The sequence below is a fragment of the Wyeomyia smithii genome, chromosome 2, assembly GCF_029784165.1.
Source record: "Wyeomyia smithii strain HCP4-BCI-WySm-NY-G18 chromosome 2, ASM2978416v1, whole genome shotgun sequence".
Classification (NCBI taxonomy): Eukaryota; Metazoa; Arthropoda; class Insecta; order Diptera; family Culicidae; genus Wyeomyia; species Wyeomyia smithii.
Genome location: NC_073695.1, coordinates 117,742,004 through 117,757,626, shown reverse-complemented (window position 1 = coordinate 117,757,626; position 15,623 = coordinate 117,742,004).

Sequence of the window (15,623 nt, the reverse complement as noted above, 5' to 3'; positions counted from 1 at the left end):
CATAATTTAAAGTCTGCAAATGCTTAGCCAATCGGCCATAGGATATGATCAAAGTCAAATAACAACTCGTTTGAAATGATTGGTTTTAATCGAAGTGACAACATCCTCGACTGTTGGCTTGTGTACATCGCTTTAACTCTAAATATATTTATTTTGAGTGGTATTCGGTCATTTTCAGCAGATTTTCTGGCATCAATCTGACACCGGAAATACCCATATTGGGAGGTATTTAGTTTTTTAGGTTGTTTTCCAAGAATTAAAGTGGTCGTCTTTAAATTCAAAATGGTGTCCAGGGTCAATGTTTGGTTTCTATGCATCATCACGTTTACGGAAATATCCATATTGAGTATTATTCGGTCATTTCCCACTGTTGCCTAGAAGTTGCCATTTAGCAATTCAAAATGGTGCCTGAGGTCAATTGTTAGCTCCTTGCATCATTCTGGTTCCAGAGCTACTCATATTGGACAGTATTTTAGGCTGTTTTTCACAAACCGGTAGTCGCCATCCTGTATTTCAAAATGGTATTTAGGATGGTTAAAGAAAAACTCATATTGGGTGATATTTGGTCACTATGGACTGTTTTTCAGAAGCCGAAAGTCGTCATTTTGGACTTTAAAATTGCCTGTGAAATCAATTTCTGTCATCTAGGCGTAACTCTGGTTCCGAAAACATTCATATTGAATGGTATTTGGTCATTTTCGGCTGTTTGCCAGACACCGGAAGTCACCATCTTGAAATTCAAGACTGTGTCTGTGATCAATTTTAAGCTTCTGTGCATCTTTCTGGTTCCAAAAATACTCATATGTAATGGGAATCGTCCATTTCAGGCTGTTTTCCAGAAACCGGAAGTTGCCATCTCACAATTCAAAATGTTGTCTGAAGTCGATTTGTGGCTCCAGTGCATCATAACGGTTCCGGAAATATCCATATTGGGTGGTATTTGGTCGTTTGCGCTGTTTTTCCGACACCGGAAGTCGCCATTTTGGATTTCATAATGGCATTTGGAGACAATTTCTATCGGCATACTGGTTAAAGAAAAACTCATATTGGGTGGTATTTGGTCATTTTCAGCTGTTTTCAGAAACCGGAAGTCGCCATCTTAGAATTTAAAATGCTATCTGTGGTCGATTTTAGCTCCTGTGTATTATTCTAGATCCGGATATAATTATATTGGGTGGAAATCGGCCATTTTGGCTGTTTCCCAGAAACCGGAAGTTGCCATCTTATAATCCAAAATGTTGTCTGAGGTCGATTATGGAACATATTTGTAACCACTAAAAATATTCACCTGCCAATATGGTTCCATTTAGTTGATTAGTTCGCGAGATGTTCAGAAATTCGTGAAGAAACATGTACTTCCAGAAGAGGGAGGGGCGTCGAACCATTATGGACAAATTTGTTACCTCTAAAAACATTCACATACCAAATTTGGTTGTAATTTCTTGATTGGTTCTTGAACTGTGCGAAATTTGTGTTTCATTTTTATGGGTCCCCTCCCTTATAGAAGAGGGATTCGGGTGTCAACCCATTATGTACATATTTGTTACCACTAAAAACATTTACCTGCCAAATTTTGTTCCATTTGGTTGATTAGTTCTCGAGATGTGCACAAATTTGTGTTTCATCTAACTATTATGGGCATATTAGTTACCCCTTAAAACATCCACATGCCAAATTCGGTTTCATTTGCTTGGTTTGTTCTTGAGTTGTGCAGAAATTTATGTTTCATTTGTATGGGACCTCTCCCTTCCAGAAGAGGGAGTGGTCTCAAACTATCATAGGAACCTTCATCGGCACCAAAAACCCCTACATACAAATTTTGACGTCGATCGGTTCGGTAGTTTTCGAGCCTTTATGGATCAGACAGACAGACAGACAGACCGAACTGTATTTTTATATGTATAGATTACAACATCAATATTTTAGAACCTAAAGAGTGAATATACATTTATTGGATTGAAGCGTTCATGTAAATCTAATTTTGCAAATAAAAAATTGAATGAGAAAGGCTGGGTCTGACCGCTAGGTGGATTAATTTAGGTTTTCAGTTAAGGTATGAAATTGAGTTAACTAAGTCTAAATTGAGTATTTTCAGTTTCGTGTGTAAGAATATCGGTCACACGCTCACAGAAATGCAACAACAGTGTACAGTGGTACAGTAAGGCAATTTGGGCGGACATGAGGTTTTCAATGCAATTTTTTGGTTTTAGAGTCAAAGTTTCTTCTATGAAGTTGTTTCTGAAAGCTAGTTCTTTATTTATGTGCAAATGAAAATTAGGGTGGTCCTAAAATCGGCGAAATAAAAAAATAACTTTTTTGTTTGCAGAAGTTTCTGTCTACATTCTTCGGCATAGTTAACTAATTTCAAGCAACAAAAAAAAACTCTTTTGTAGCTATTAAATTGACCGATATAGAGCAATTTTACGCGACTGGTTTGAGTGGGTTCCGCAAAAACAGTTTTTTGGCTCTATATTTTTCAGTTAAAACTTAATAAAAGAGTATTCTTCGGATGACCTCAAGAGCTTCAAAATACGTTTTAACGTTTTATTGAAAAAAAAAAAAAAACTCTTCACCTATAAACATATCTAGAGAAACATTTCAAAAGGTCCTATCTGCTTTGATCGATTTTTTGATCGATCACTTTCATTCAATCACCACAACTTATCAAACACCTTTTATGACACGGTATTTGCACAAGTTGATAGCGGAGGGATCCCTCTAGCCTTCTAAACGAAAACTACGCTTGTGAGAGCTACTAAAGTTGAACCATTACCAAAATAAAAAGACGCTTCGGAAAAACGATGAAAGCAGATAGGAACTTTTGGAATGTTTATCTAAATATCGACAATGTTTTTCCGTCAAAAGTTGCGTATTTTTGTGTTCTTAAGGTTAACCGAAGAAAGTTTGTTATTACATTTGAACTGAAAAAATAAAGCAAAAAATTTGTTTTTTTTTCGGAACCCTAGGTCAGTTACGTCAAATTGTCAAAAATTAAAGAAGTTGCTTGAAATTAGTTGATATGCAACTTTGCCTCAGAATGTATACAATTATTTCTGCAAATAAAAAAGTTAAGTAATTTTGTTTCGTTGATTTAAGAGCCATTGATTTTAGGACTAGGTATAAGCAACAACATTATTAGAGAAAACTGTTGCTTCAAAACCACAAAATCACATTGAAAAGCTCATGGCCTACATTGCGTTACTGTACCATTTTGTAATTAGTTTAGTTACCTTTTTCACCACAAGAGGGGGTGTTCGCTATTCGTCTTCTCGAAATTATATGGGAAATTTGGAAGTGAACTAGGGGAACTGCTCCATTATTCATCTCATTAAGCCGATATTCACGAAGAACTCACGGATTGAACACCAAATTTTCACGAAATCATTGAACAAATAAACAAAATATGCTTACGTGCTCTTATGGAATCGTTCAGCATTGTATATTTAGTAAAATTAGCTATATTTATCCTGAATTTTGTAAAACAAACCATTTTCCACAACGCTCCCATATCCATCTCAAAACTTGAATCACTGCTCAATTATTCAGCTCACGACGCCCCAATATTCATCACACTGTTAATCATGAATGAATCACATTATGATGAATGAACGTAGCCGCAGCCCGTCGCAGTAGGTTACCTAGATATCCGCTGTAGTTGTTTACGTGTAAACTGGTAACCTAGGTAACCACTGCAGTGCTTTCGATTTATGTCAATTATGTCGGAATAATTTAACATTTTCAGTATGATTTTTTCGGATTACTAGAAACTAATTTGGCAACTTTTGATTTTCTTCAACGCAGTCAGATGAAAATACAAACAGTTAATATTTAGGAATTGAAGAAATTCATCCCATATATTTCCGCTAATTCAAGCTTTGGAAATTTGAGGTGAATATTTCAGAGATTAACGTATTCTTAGTGTAGTAAGTGATTTTGTTTAGTGAATAAAATAAAAAGTGGTCCGCTAGTGATGAAAAAAGCTTTGGTTGGCTGCTAAACGTTGTAGCCGTATAGAACAATGCGCGGATTTTGTTTTCTGAGGTAGGTGATTGAATTAAATGAGTTTTCGAGTGCAGATGCCCGACTATATATCAAATTTACTGCTTTTAAGTGAGTTTTTGAGGATTATACCTTATGAGGAATCTTAAGTGAACTAAGAAGAATCCATTCCATGGGTTAGCAGATTGGTTTAAGAAGAAAATATGCGTTTTTTCCTGTTTTCAATTGTGTTTTCATGTTGTGTGAGATGAATATATGGGCTGACATGAATAATGGAGCAGTTCCCCTATATTGGTATCATAAGATATTTGCAATTTTGCAAATGTTCTATGTAATTCGAACGTTAAGACGGGTAATGTTCGAAAATGACCGTTGATATGGGTAAACATTGAACGGCATGTAGTGAATTGAACACACATGCTGCTTTTGATTCTGACTATCTTCCAATAACTTTTTTCCAGTAGTGGGCACCGCTACTCGAAAATTTAGCGTCGATAATCGCTAAACCGCTAACCGGAAAATTTAGCTCGATAATCGCTAAACGCTAAACTCACATTAGCGGAACTTTTGCTAATCGCTAGCTTATTAATATGTAAATAGTCATATCGCTATATTTATTGCTCGTGTTTTGTAAGACTTTAATATTTTGTCGTAAAACAAACAAAAAACAATTACTTGTTGGAGCAATTTACAATAAGGGGTCCACGAAACGGTGTTTAAACTTGATTTTTTTTACTCGGATTCTGGAATTTACGCGTTTTTTTACGCGGCACGTATCCCCCGCGTAAAAAGCGACTTTAGTGTGGTTCTATTGTCGCTTCTCTACAAAATTTAACGAATTAGCGATTAGCGTTTTGAAGGCCAACATTTTAGCGACGCTAACAGTTCCGCTAACCAGCTCAAAAATTGGCGATATCGCTAAACCGCTAACTGAATATTAGCGTCGCTAATTAGCGATTAGCGAATTAGCGGAATGGTGCCCACCACTGCTTTTTTCATATCACATAAATCAGGTTTAAACCCTATGAGCCCTGTTTTTAATTATCACAAGGCTAATTGGGAAAGATATAAAACTCATATTGAGAATAATTTTATTATCGAGTTAGATTTGCAAAACGAAGGGAAAGTTGATTCCGTTTTGTAAACGTGCAATTATTGATACCAGAAATTATTCTGTCCGAAAGGCTTAAGCAGGGATTTGAACCTACTTATCGAAAAGGGGAAATAAACTTACAACTAACATAATAGCTAAACTCATTGGCCATAAAGAGAGCTTATAGTAGCAATTGTGGATTTCAACGATTTTGTCGGAAATTGGTAATAATTTTATTTGACATAGCTTCTAATGTTTTAACACCAGTAATTCTAAGTAATTCGAGTGTACCAAATCAAGAAGAGCGCTTCAAAATCATTTTCAAAATTTTATTTTAAATCCTTTGTGCGATTTTTTTTTTAAATAACAAGTTTTCCAGATCGGTACAGCCTAAAGCATTGATGGTCTAAAATTTTGTTTGCAAATCAAAAGTTTGTTCTTTAAAAAAAGTTAAGAATTTCTGTAAATGAGAGGGCATAAACATCGCGTATATTTAATACACTTTGCTTGAACCCCGTGGTTCTGTAGCGGTCGGCTAGCTCTCCCAAACGGTTGTGATATCGGGTTCGATTCCCGATCAGGATCTTTTCGAGCCGGAAATTTTCTCCTCTTAGCACTGGGGCACGGTGTATCCTACAACATGCAAAATGTGCCGGAAACAATATCAATAACGAATTCTCTCAACTAATCTAGTTGAACGAGACCGCCTTAAGCCCCCAGGCTACACTGAGAATAAATCGCACGCTAATCCCAAATGCTCTTTACATATGAAAGTCAATAAACGAACCTTATCATTTTATTATGTCGACTCATATCGGTTTTTATTGGAATCTACGGTATCTCAACGTGTTTTGGCATTGGACGTGTGTAATCATTGAAATCTGAGTGTAAAATAATTGATTTTGGTATGCAGGACATTACAAACCGAAGTGTAAGACACTTGATTTTGTGCTGGAACTGAAACGCAAGTGTATTCCACGTAGATATGAAATGTTTCATCCATTAGCACAGAAATAAGTGGAATCCACTTGGCAGTAACGTGTCGATTTTTTACGGTGTAGCGTGCGATATTGTTCTGTGCTTGAACAATCAAAATTAGAAATTTCCAACGGTGATGAGACATCACCATTTCTGATTGGTTACGCAAACTGTTTACATTCTTATAATTATTATAAAAAATTAATCCACCTAGTGGTGAGACCCAGCCTTTCTCAATGGAACTTATCACAGTCATACCTCGATATAAGGCAACCTCGATATAAGGCAACCTCGATATAACGTAACTTTTACCTCGATATAACGTAACTTTGAAAATGTATTGAAATTGAAAATAAATGATACAGCAACTGTTTTCGGGGTATGAATTGCTTCAAAAAAGTGTTTGTAGCAAGTTTTAAAATTAATGAAACTAATGCGAAAATTGTCCTAAATGGGCATAAAAAAGGTTTAAAAATACTAAAATACTAATAGGTGATGGAAAATAGGTTTTCACGCATCCTCCAGTAACAATTCACAGTCTTGCATCAATTGGAAAAAAAAATTTTTTTGCTTGTTAAAATTTTCTCTAAATGGGCATAAGAAAGGTAAAAAAATACTGATAGGTGATGGAAAATAGGTTTTCGCGCATCTTTGGGTAACCGTCAACAGTCTTGCATCAATTAAAAAAAATTTTTTTTGCTTGTTGAAAATTGTCCTAAAGGGGCATAAGAATGGTTTAAAATTACTGATAGGTGATGGGAAATAGGTTTTCACGCATCTTTGAATAACCTGTGTATCAATTGAAAAAAAATTTTTTTTTGCTCCTGAAAATATTTCTAACTGGGCATAAGAAAGGTTTAAAAATACTGATAGGTGATGGAAAATAGGTTTTCGCGCATATTTGAGCAACCATTAACATTCTTGCATAAATTTAAAAAAAAAAACTTTTTTTTCGCTTCGATATAACGTAACTCGATATAACGTAACGAAAATAAAAATAAAGTTGCCTCATATCGAGGTATGACTGTATTTGTTCAAATAGAATTACACAACACTCCCATTTAAAAAAATGCACCTTGAAACTTTCTGCTGGATTTATTTTCCACTTTAATCAACGAATTTCTGGTAGCCAACAGCACAACTATAACGAATATTCAAAACCTAACATTCACACACATATGAGCATACATTAACACTTACACATGCAAATACCATGAAATAAATATGTTTCAAATACATCACGCGAAAAATCCACTGCCGACTTATTTTATTGCTCACCCCTAACTACACACACTGCTGTGCAGGCGTTGTTTATGCGGCTGAAAGGAATTTCTCATCACACACAGGAGAGTCAGCTGACGCTGATATCTCTTATAGACTTGTGTGATCGAGACCAAAGCCAGTCTGACTCATGCCTGCGAGTGCAACACAACAACGGAAGGTGCTCCGTTGGGCTAAATTTTTTAGAATGAATTTCTATCTTTAACAACGGCTTTTACCCGTTAACATTCAAATTCATTAAAGGGAGACAGTGTGTGCAGCCGGGGAAGCGAAAAATAAGCGAACTGAAAATATGATACAGATTTGGAAAAACATACCGCATCCAGACGGGACTTGAACCCGCAGTCTCCCTGACTACTTCACTGGTTGTCGGAATGCTTCCTAAAATGGCCAAATTCTGCCTAATCTGGTTATAGTACAATATCAAATTTGTCAAATGTTTAGGCCACATATTTTGATTGTTGCTATAGTTTTAAACAGTCTCCGAGCCACTTTTCTTTCCATAACTTTTAAACCAAATGCTTAAACATTATGATGGTTTTAAAGACAAGTTTATTTGATCCATTGAATCCAACTTTGTTCAGATCGGTTGTGTAGTTTCTGTGGTGCCTAATTAAGTTTCGTGATTTTTACAATTTGAAACATAACGGACAAAGTTAAAGCCCGATAACAGTGTAATTAAATAGGATTGTATTGCGCAACTAGATCTTTTATTTGAAACTAATTTAGTGAAAATCGGTTCAACCATTCTGAATAAATTGAGTGAGCTTATGCAGTCTTTGGATTATGTTTCTTTTCACAACGTGATTTCCTTCTTTTATACATATCTTTCATACATCATTTATACAACCACATGTTTAATTATTAGTTAAAGATTTTCAAGACAGGCCGTTCATTTGGCAACAGTTTTGTTTGAATTGGTTGTGCAGTTTCTGAGACAATGAAATGTAGTGATTTTCACATTTTGATACACGGTGCCTAAACTAAAAATCCGATTACAATGAAGTTCAATAGGGTGTTATGAGGCCACTAGACCTTTCATTTTCAACTAATTTCGTAAAAACCGGTCTAGCCATTTCAGAGAAAAGTAAGTGAGTTTAAGCAGTCTTTGGTATATGCTTTGCTTTTATAACGTGATTTGACATTTTTATAAATAACGAACAAAGTTACTAACCGATTACAATGAAATTCAGTAGCAAACCCAAAGGACAACAAGGCCTTTCATTCGAGACTAATTCTGTGAAAATCGGTCCAGCCATCCCTGAGAAAAGTGAGTGAGTTTAAACAGCCTCTGGAAAACATTTCTTCACATAACTTTTGAACCATATGTTTGATCTTTATGAAATTTATAAGTTAAAAGTTCTGAAGACAGCCCGTTCATTAGACATCAGCTTTGTTAGAGTCGGTTGTGCAGTTTCTGAAATATTGATGTTTCGTGATTTTTACATTTCGATACATAACCTCTAAACCAAAAATCTGATTACAATGAAATTTAATAGCAACCTATGGGGTAACTACACCTTTCATTTGCAATTAATTTCACGGAAAACGGTTCAGCCGTCTCTGAGAAAAGCGAGTAAAAAAAAATCGCACATACACACACACATGCACACACACACATACACACATACATACATACATACAGAAAATGCTCAGCTCGTCGAACTAAGTCGAGTGATATACGACATTCGGCCCTCTGGAGCACTTTCATACCTTTAGTTTTTTCAGTGATTGCTATACCTTTCTAGGAGAAAGGCAAAACTAGATGCATATCGTTTCAATCTGAACGAACTTTTGAGCGGGCGATTTGAAATGCTCAATTTAAGGTAACAAACTATCCTATCTGGTCTCGAGGTACTGGCTGTTCTAACAAGGACCAGAGCGCCTGGTCCCGCTATTGTGTTTTGTTCACTGAAACAGTTGAAGCGGGGTCTGTGTATAATAAACAGAAGGTCAAGTTCCGAGGCTTTGTTTTTGACGTGGGACTACGTCTTTGTTTACTATACTGGGATGCATTCTGGAATGAAACTGGCAAATGTTGCGTCAGATTTCAAACGTTAATAACAGCATAACCACATGATGGATAGCAATAACCAATATGTTGTGGGATAGATAAAATGTATAACAATTTTGTAATATGCTAGTTATCACTCTAGTTTCATTGCTAAGTGGTAAAATTGATAGAAAGTTTCAAAAACAAATTTACGCGAATAATGAACTAATTACATGCGAACATTCCTAGCACAGACGACGTGAATGGACACCATCCGTTCCCTGTGATATTCTCTGTATCAATATCGAAATAAAAATTGACAGAGTCTCCCCGTCCCAATAGGTCAATTTATTTTTGCTTCCATGAGCTTAAACTTATATGATGTCTCGAAGGTAAAAGTTTTCCGGAAAGTTTGAAACAATCCCCATCCTTGAACAATTTCTAAACCTGCTTTCAGAACCTAATAAAAACTGATGTCTTGATAGAAAAACATGCCTGGAAAAACAACAGTACCAGTGTAGTAAAGAACCGCAGGTCTCTCGTCGTCTATGATTGCAGCGGTACACTTCTTCGTACTGCATCGGTACTATTCATATTGCAGTGGTACACTTTTGTTCGTACATTTCTATTCGTGTGCAATCGAGGAAAAACTGCAATGCTGCTGCTTATGGTATTTAAAAGTTTATCTCCTAAATATGATAACCATGAATTACTCAACAAGAATTATAAAATTTTAGTTTTTAAATAGTTTATTTGACAACGCACGATACAATTTATGTTTAACTGAGCCAAGTACATTTTTTTTTAAATTCTAAATTAGCAGGGAAAAGAGGGAGGCCTTTTCTTTATTCTCGCGGCCGACTACGAGCTAGTGGGGATTTAAGGTAAAGGAGGGGAGTTACAATTTTGATTTTAACTATATTGAGTTATACGATTTATTTATTTGTACATGGCTAAGCAGTGATGTTCTATTTGAGCAGTTTGGACTGAGGTGTCTGCGTGAACATAAAGATGCCGAGTCTTCGTTTGAGTGTCTCCAGCTTAGTGTATCATCTTCGTTCAGCGTGTAGCGGGAATGGTAATCTAACAAATAGATAGAAGAGTTTCATATTTTAATACCAGCGTGTTTTATGAACACGTATAGCTGTGTCATGTACTGGAGATCACCGCTTCCCAGAATGTCTCTAACGGGTACGTTCGGTTGTTTTCCTCGGGCCCGAAGGGAATCTATAAGCTCAGACCTAACACCACAGTATTCGGTACACGACCAAACAACATGCTCGATGTCATGGTAGCCATCGCCACAAACGCAGTGATTACTGTCTACAAGCCCTATACGAAAGAGATGCGTGTTTAACGTATAGTGATTGGACATAAGTCTGGACATCACGCGAATGAAGTCCCGACCTACATCCAACCCCTTGAACCATGCTTTCGTCGATACCTTAGGAAAAATGGAATGTAGCCACCGTCCCAGTTCATCTGAGTTCCATGATGATTGCCAACTGTTGAGTGTTCTCTGACGCAAAATGCTATAAAATTCATCATAAGCAATTGGTCTTTCATAAATATCGCCATCAATAGCACCCACCTTAGCTAAAGAGTCAGCCTTTTCGTTACCCGGAATCGAGCAATGAGAAGGGACCCACGCTAAGGTAACCCGGTAATTTTTATCTGTTAAAGCACTTGAAAACCGCCGTATTTTCCCCAGGAAATACGGGGTGTGCTTCACAGGCTTCAACGATCGCAAAGCCTCAATGGCACTGAGACTATCTGTGAAGATGAAGTAGTGGTCTTTGGGTAGGGTTTCGATGATTCCAAGAGAGTACTGAATAGCAGCAAGTTCTGCGACGTACACGGAAGCAGGAGCATCGAGTTTGTAGGAGGCGGTAAAATTTTCGTGGTAAACACCGAAGCCAGTGGACTCATCTAGATTAGATCCGTCAGTGAAAAACCTTTTATCATAACTAACATGTTCAAACTTATTGGAAAAAATCTTAGGGATCTCTTGGGGTAGCAATTGATCCGGGATACCAGAAATGTCTTGTTTCATGGTGGTGTCGAAGAATATAGCATTATTAGAAGTAGCTAAAAGTGCGACATTGGAGGAATCGTATAAAGAAGGATTAATATCTTGAGCCATATAGTCAAAATATAAAGTCATAAATCTGGATTGAGATTGAAGGTCGACCAACCTCTCGAAATTTTCAATTACTAATGGGTTCATAACTGTGCATCGAATTAGCAACCGGTAAGAGGGATTCCAAAAACGATGTTTCAACGGAAGAATACCCGCTAACACTTCAAGACTCATCGTATGGGTCGACTGCATGCAACCCAAGGCAATACGCAAACAACGATATTGTATTCTCTCTAATTTTATAATGTGCGTGTTCGCGGCGGAGCGAAAGCAGAAACAGCCGTACTCAAGAACTGAAAATATCGTTGTTTGGTATAACCTTAGAAGGTGTCCTGGGTGAGCACCCCACCAAGTTCCGGTAATCGTACGAAGAAAATTAATCCTCTGTTGGCATTTTTGTGTCAGATACCTAATATGACAAGCCCAGGTGCATTTGGAGTCAAACCAGACCCCGAGATATTTAGCGACTAAAACCTGAGAGATCGTTTTACCCGTTAGTAGGAGCTGCAGCTGAGCTGGGTTATGCTTCCTAGAAAAAACGACCAGCTCAGTTTTCTCCGGAGAGAATTCGATACCCAGCTTAAGAGCCCATTCAGACAAATTGTCTTAGGTATCTTGCAATGGTCCTTGCAGATCGCTAGCTTCGCTACCAGTAATGGATACAACGCTATCGTCTGCAAGTTGCCTTAGCGTGCATGAATTTGCAAGACATTCATCGATGTCATTGACGTAAAAATTATATAAGAGAGGACTTAAACATGAGCCCTGGGGGAGGCCCATGTAACTAATTCGGGAAGTTGTCGAATCGCCATGTGAGAAATACATATGCTTTTCTGACAACAAATTGAGCAAAAAGTTATTCAAATTTGGTGAAAGTCCTTGCGAATGAAGTTTCGCGCTTAAAACTTCTACAGAGACAGAGTCAAAAGCCCCCTTAATATCCATGAACGCAGAAGACATTTGCTCTTTTCGAGCAAAGGCTAGTTGAATTTCAGTAGAAAGCAACGCTAGGCAATCGTTCGTCCCTTTGCCCCGGCGAAAGCCAAATTGAGTATCTGAAAGTAACCCGTTTGTTTCGACCCATTTGTCTAACCGTAAGAGGATCATTTTCTTCATTAATTTCCGAAGGCAAGAGAGCATCGCAATCGGCCTATATGAATTGTGATCAGAGGCAGGTTTCCCGGGTTTCCGAATAGCAATGACTTTTACCTCCCTCCAGTCATGCGGAACAATATTTAGCTCAAGAAACTTGTTGAACAAATTCAACAAGCGTCTTTTTGCAGAGTCGGGTAGATTCTTCAACAGGTTGAATTTTATTCTATCTAACCCTGGAACCTTATTGTTGCACGACAGGAGAGCCATTGAAAATTCCAACATCGAAAATGGAGGCTCTTCCGTAGTTACTAATAACGCGTCGCGAAAGGTTTCCTGTTCCGGTACAGAGTGTGGACAGACCTTTTTGGCAAAATCGAGTATCCAGCGATCTGAATACTCCTCGCTTTCATTCGAAACGTCACGGTTCCGCATGCGCCTGGCGGTATCCCAAAGAGTGCTCATCGCTGTTTCCCTGGACAACGCGTTTACGAACCGCCGCCAGTACCCGCGTTTTTACGCCTTTACTAAGCTCTTCATCTGCCTGCCCAGTGCCTCGTACTTTCGAAGCAGGTTGACAGTGCCGTTCTCCCGGTAGTCCTTATACGCCGCGGACCTTCGCGCGTACAGCTCAGAGCACTCTTTGTCCCACCATTTGTTGGGAGGGCGCTGTCTAATCGTTACCCCGGGTTTCGGTTTCGTCTGAGCTTGAGTCGCGGCGTCGATTATCAAGCCAGCTAAGAACGCGTATTCTTCCTCCGGAGGAAGTTCCTCGTGAGTCTCGATAGATTGCGCTATAATAGACTCATAACACTTCCAATCAATATTACGTGTAAGGTCGTAGGAAATATTGATTGGGTTCGGGGGAGTTGAACCATTAGCAATTGATATAACGATTGGAAGATGATCACTACCGTGGGGATGGTTGATTACTTTCCACCGGCAATCTAACGCTAGTGATGTCGAGCAAAGGGATAGGTCAAGCACGCTTTCACGTGCTGGAGGATTAGGTACACGTGTCGCTTCCCCAGTATTCAAAACTGTCATATTGAAGTCGTCGATCAAGTTACAGATTAAAGAAGATCGGTTGTCGTCGTACAGCGACCCCCATAGCGAACAGTGAGAATTAAAATCTCCCAATATCAAAAAAGGCGCGGGAAGCAACTCTGCTATATCAGTGAGATGCTTCTGTTCAATCCGCGCGGATGGAGGCATATATAACGAAACAAGGCATAGGTCTTTTCCATTCATATTAGTTTGAATGGCAACGACTTCAATATTCGAGATCGAGGGGAGGTCGATTCGGAAGAAGGAATAGCACTTTTTAATCCCTAAAAGTACCCCTCCACCGTGTGAGTCTCGATCTCGACGAACAATGTTAAAATCGTGGAAATTGAGTTGATCGTTTGAATTGAGAAAGGTTTCACAGAGCGCAAATGCGTCACAATTGTATGTATTTATTAAATGAGAAAATAGATCGAATTTGGGGATGATGCTTCTGCAATTCCACTGTAATACAGTGATAAAATTCCTAACCTCTTTCGCCGTATTAGTCATCGAAAGATATGATAGCTGAAATGAGGGGCCAAGTTGCTGCTAGTTGCATCAAAAAGGTTTTCACTGTAGGAAGAAGGGCAAGAAGAATATTTTGTAGGGGATCTGGTATGTTAAATGTTTTAAATATCCAGTCCACAATATCAGAAAATTTTATGAACCCTGTTTCTTATTTATCTTCTGATCGAGAAATGGGTGCACGAGGGGTTTTTGGTGCCCCAGGAAGCGGTGGGTACTCCTGGTTTGATTTAAAATTAAAACCGGGAGGTACTTGCTTCGGTTTTCATTCACCGCTTCCTTTTTGTGTTGGCTTATGGGTCATTCCGCTAGGGGTTATCTTGCGACCTTTGCGAGAAAGATTAGGAGAGTTGATCATTCTCCTCTTCCTAGATCCTTCTGGCATGGCATAAGAACACCCTTCGACGGGATCGTCAGATGTACCCTCATCGGTTGGCAAAAAGGAAAAGATGTTTCCTGTCGAGGGTGGCTCAGCACTCTTCAGCATTTCTGCGAAAGAGCGCTTTGATCGTTCCTTGAGGGAACGCTTAATTTTTTCCTCGCGCTGTTTGTACGCGGGACACGCCGAAAGGTCATGCCGAGTTCCCTCGCAAGACACTTTTCAGTATCCTCACTGCAAGCGGTCTCAGCATGATTGCCTCCGCACTTGCTGCAGCGTGCCTTGTTGCAGCAGTAGGTGGCTGTATGACCTAACTGCTTGCAGTTTTGGCAATGCATGACCCGCGGTACGAACAGGCGTACAGGCAGACGAACCCTGTCCAAAGAGATGTAGTTCGGCAGTGCGGATCCGGCGAATGTTACACGGAAGAAATCCGAAGGGAAGAATTTCTTCTTCCCTTCTTCGATGGATACTGAATGCAATTGCTTGACATCCAGTATCTTTACATCTTGAATCAGGGGGTTCTTGAAGCAGCCAACCCCGTGACGCAAAATGTCATCGACCGTGAGGCTTCCTTCGGTAACCACACCGTCGATCTCCACGTCCTTGGCAGGGATGTACACGCGGTACTCTCTCGTGAAGAGCTCGTAGCTAGCAATTGCGTTTGCTTGCTTCAAGCTACTCACAACAACTCGCAGTTTGTTCGGTCTAACCTTTGTAATTTCGGTTACTTCCGAAAACTGTTTTGCCAGGTCCTTGCCGATTTGAATTATATTTAGAGGCTTCTTTATGGGCCTGAAGTAAACTACGAACGGACCTTTCGAAGCATCTGGGTAAGCTTTCACCCGTGTTACCGGTACCCTTGGTACGGGGCTAGGTAGCGGGGAAGGTAGAGGGGAATTGATGGAGGAGATCTCAATCTCTTCCCCAGTTGTTTCCACATCCAGGAATAGTTGCACCTGCATGTCGTCCATTTTGCGGGAGCGTTACGCTCTACCGCACACAAACGATAAATATTCGAATGTGGGGGGGGTCAAGTAGTTGCTATTAAATTTTAAAAACAATTTTTCAAACTACAATGGATCAAAATAAAAAA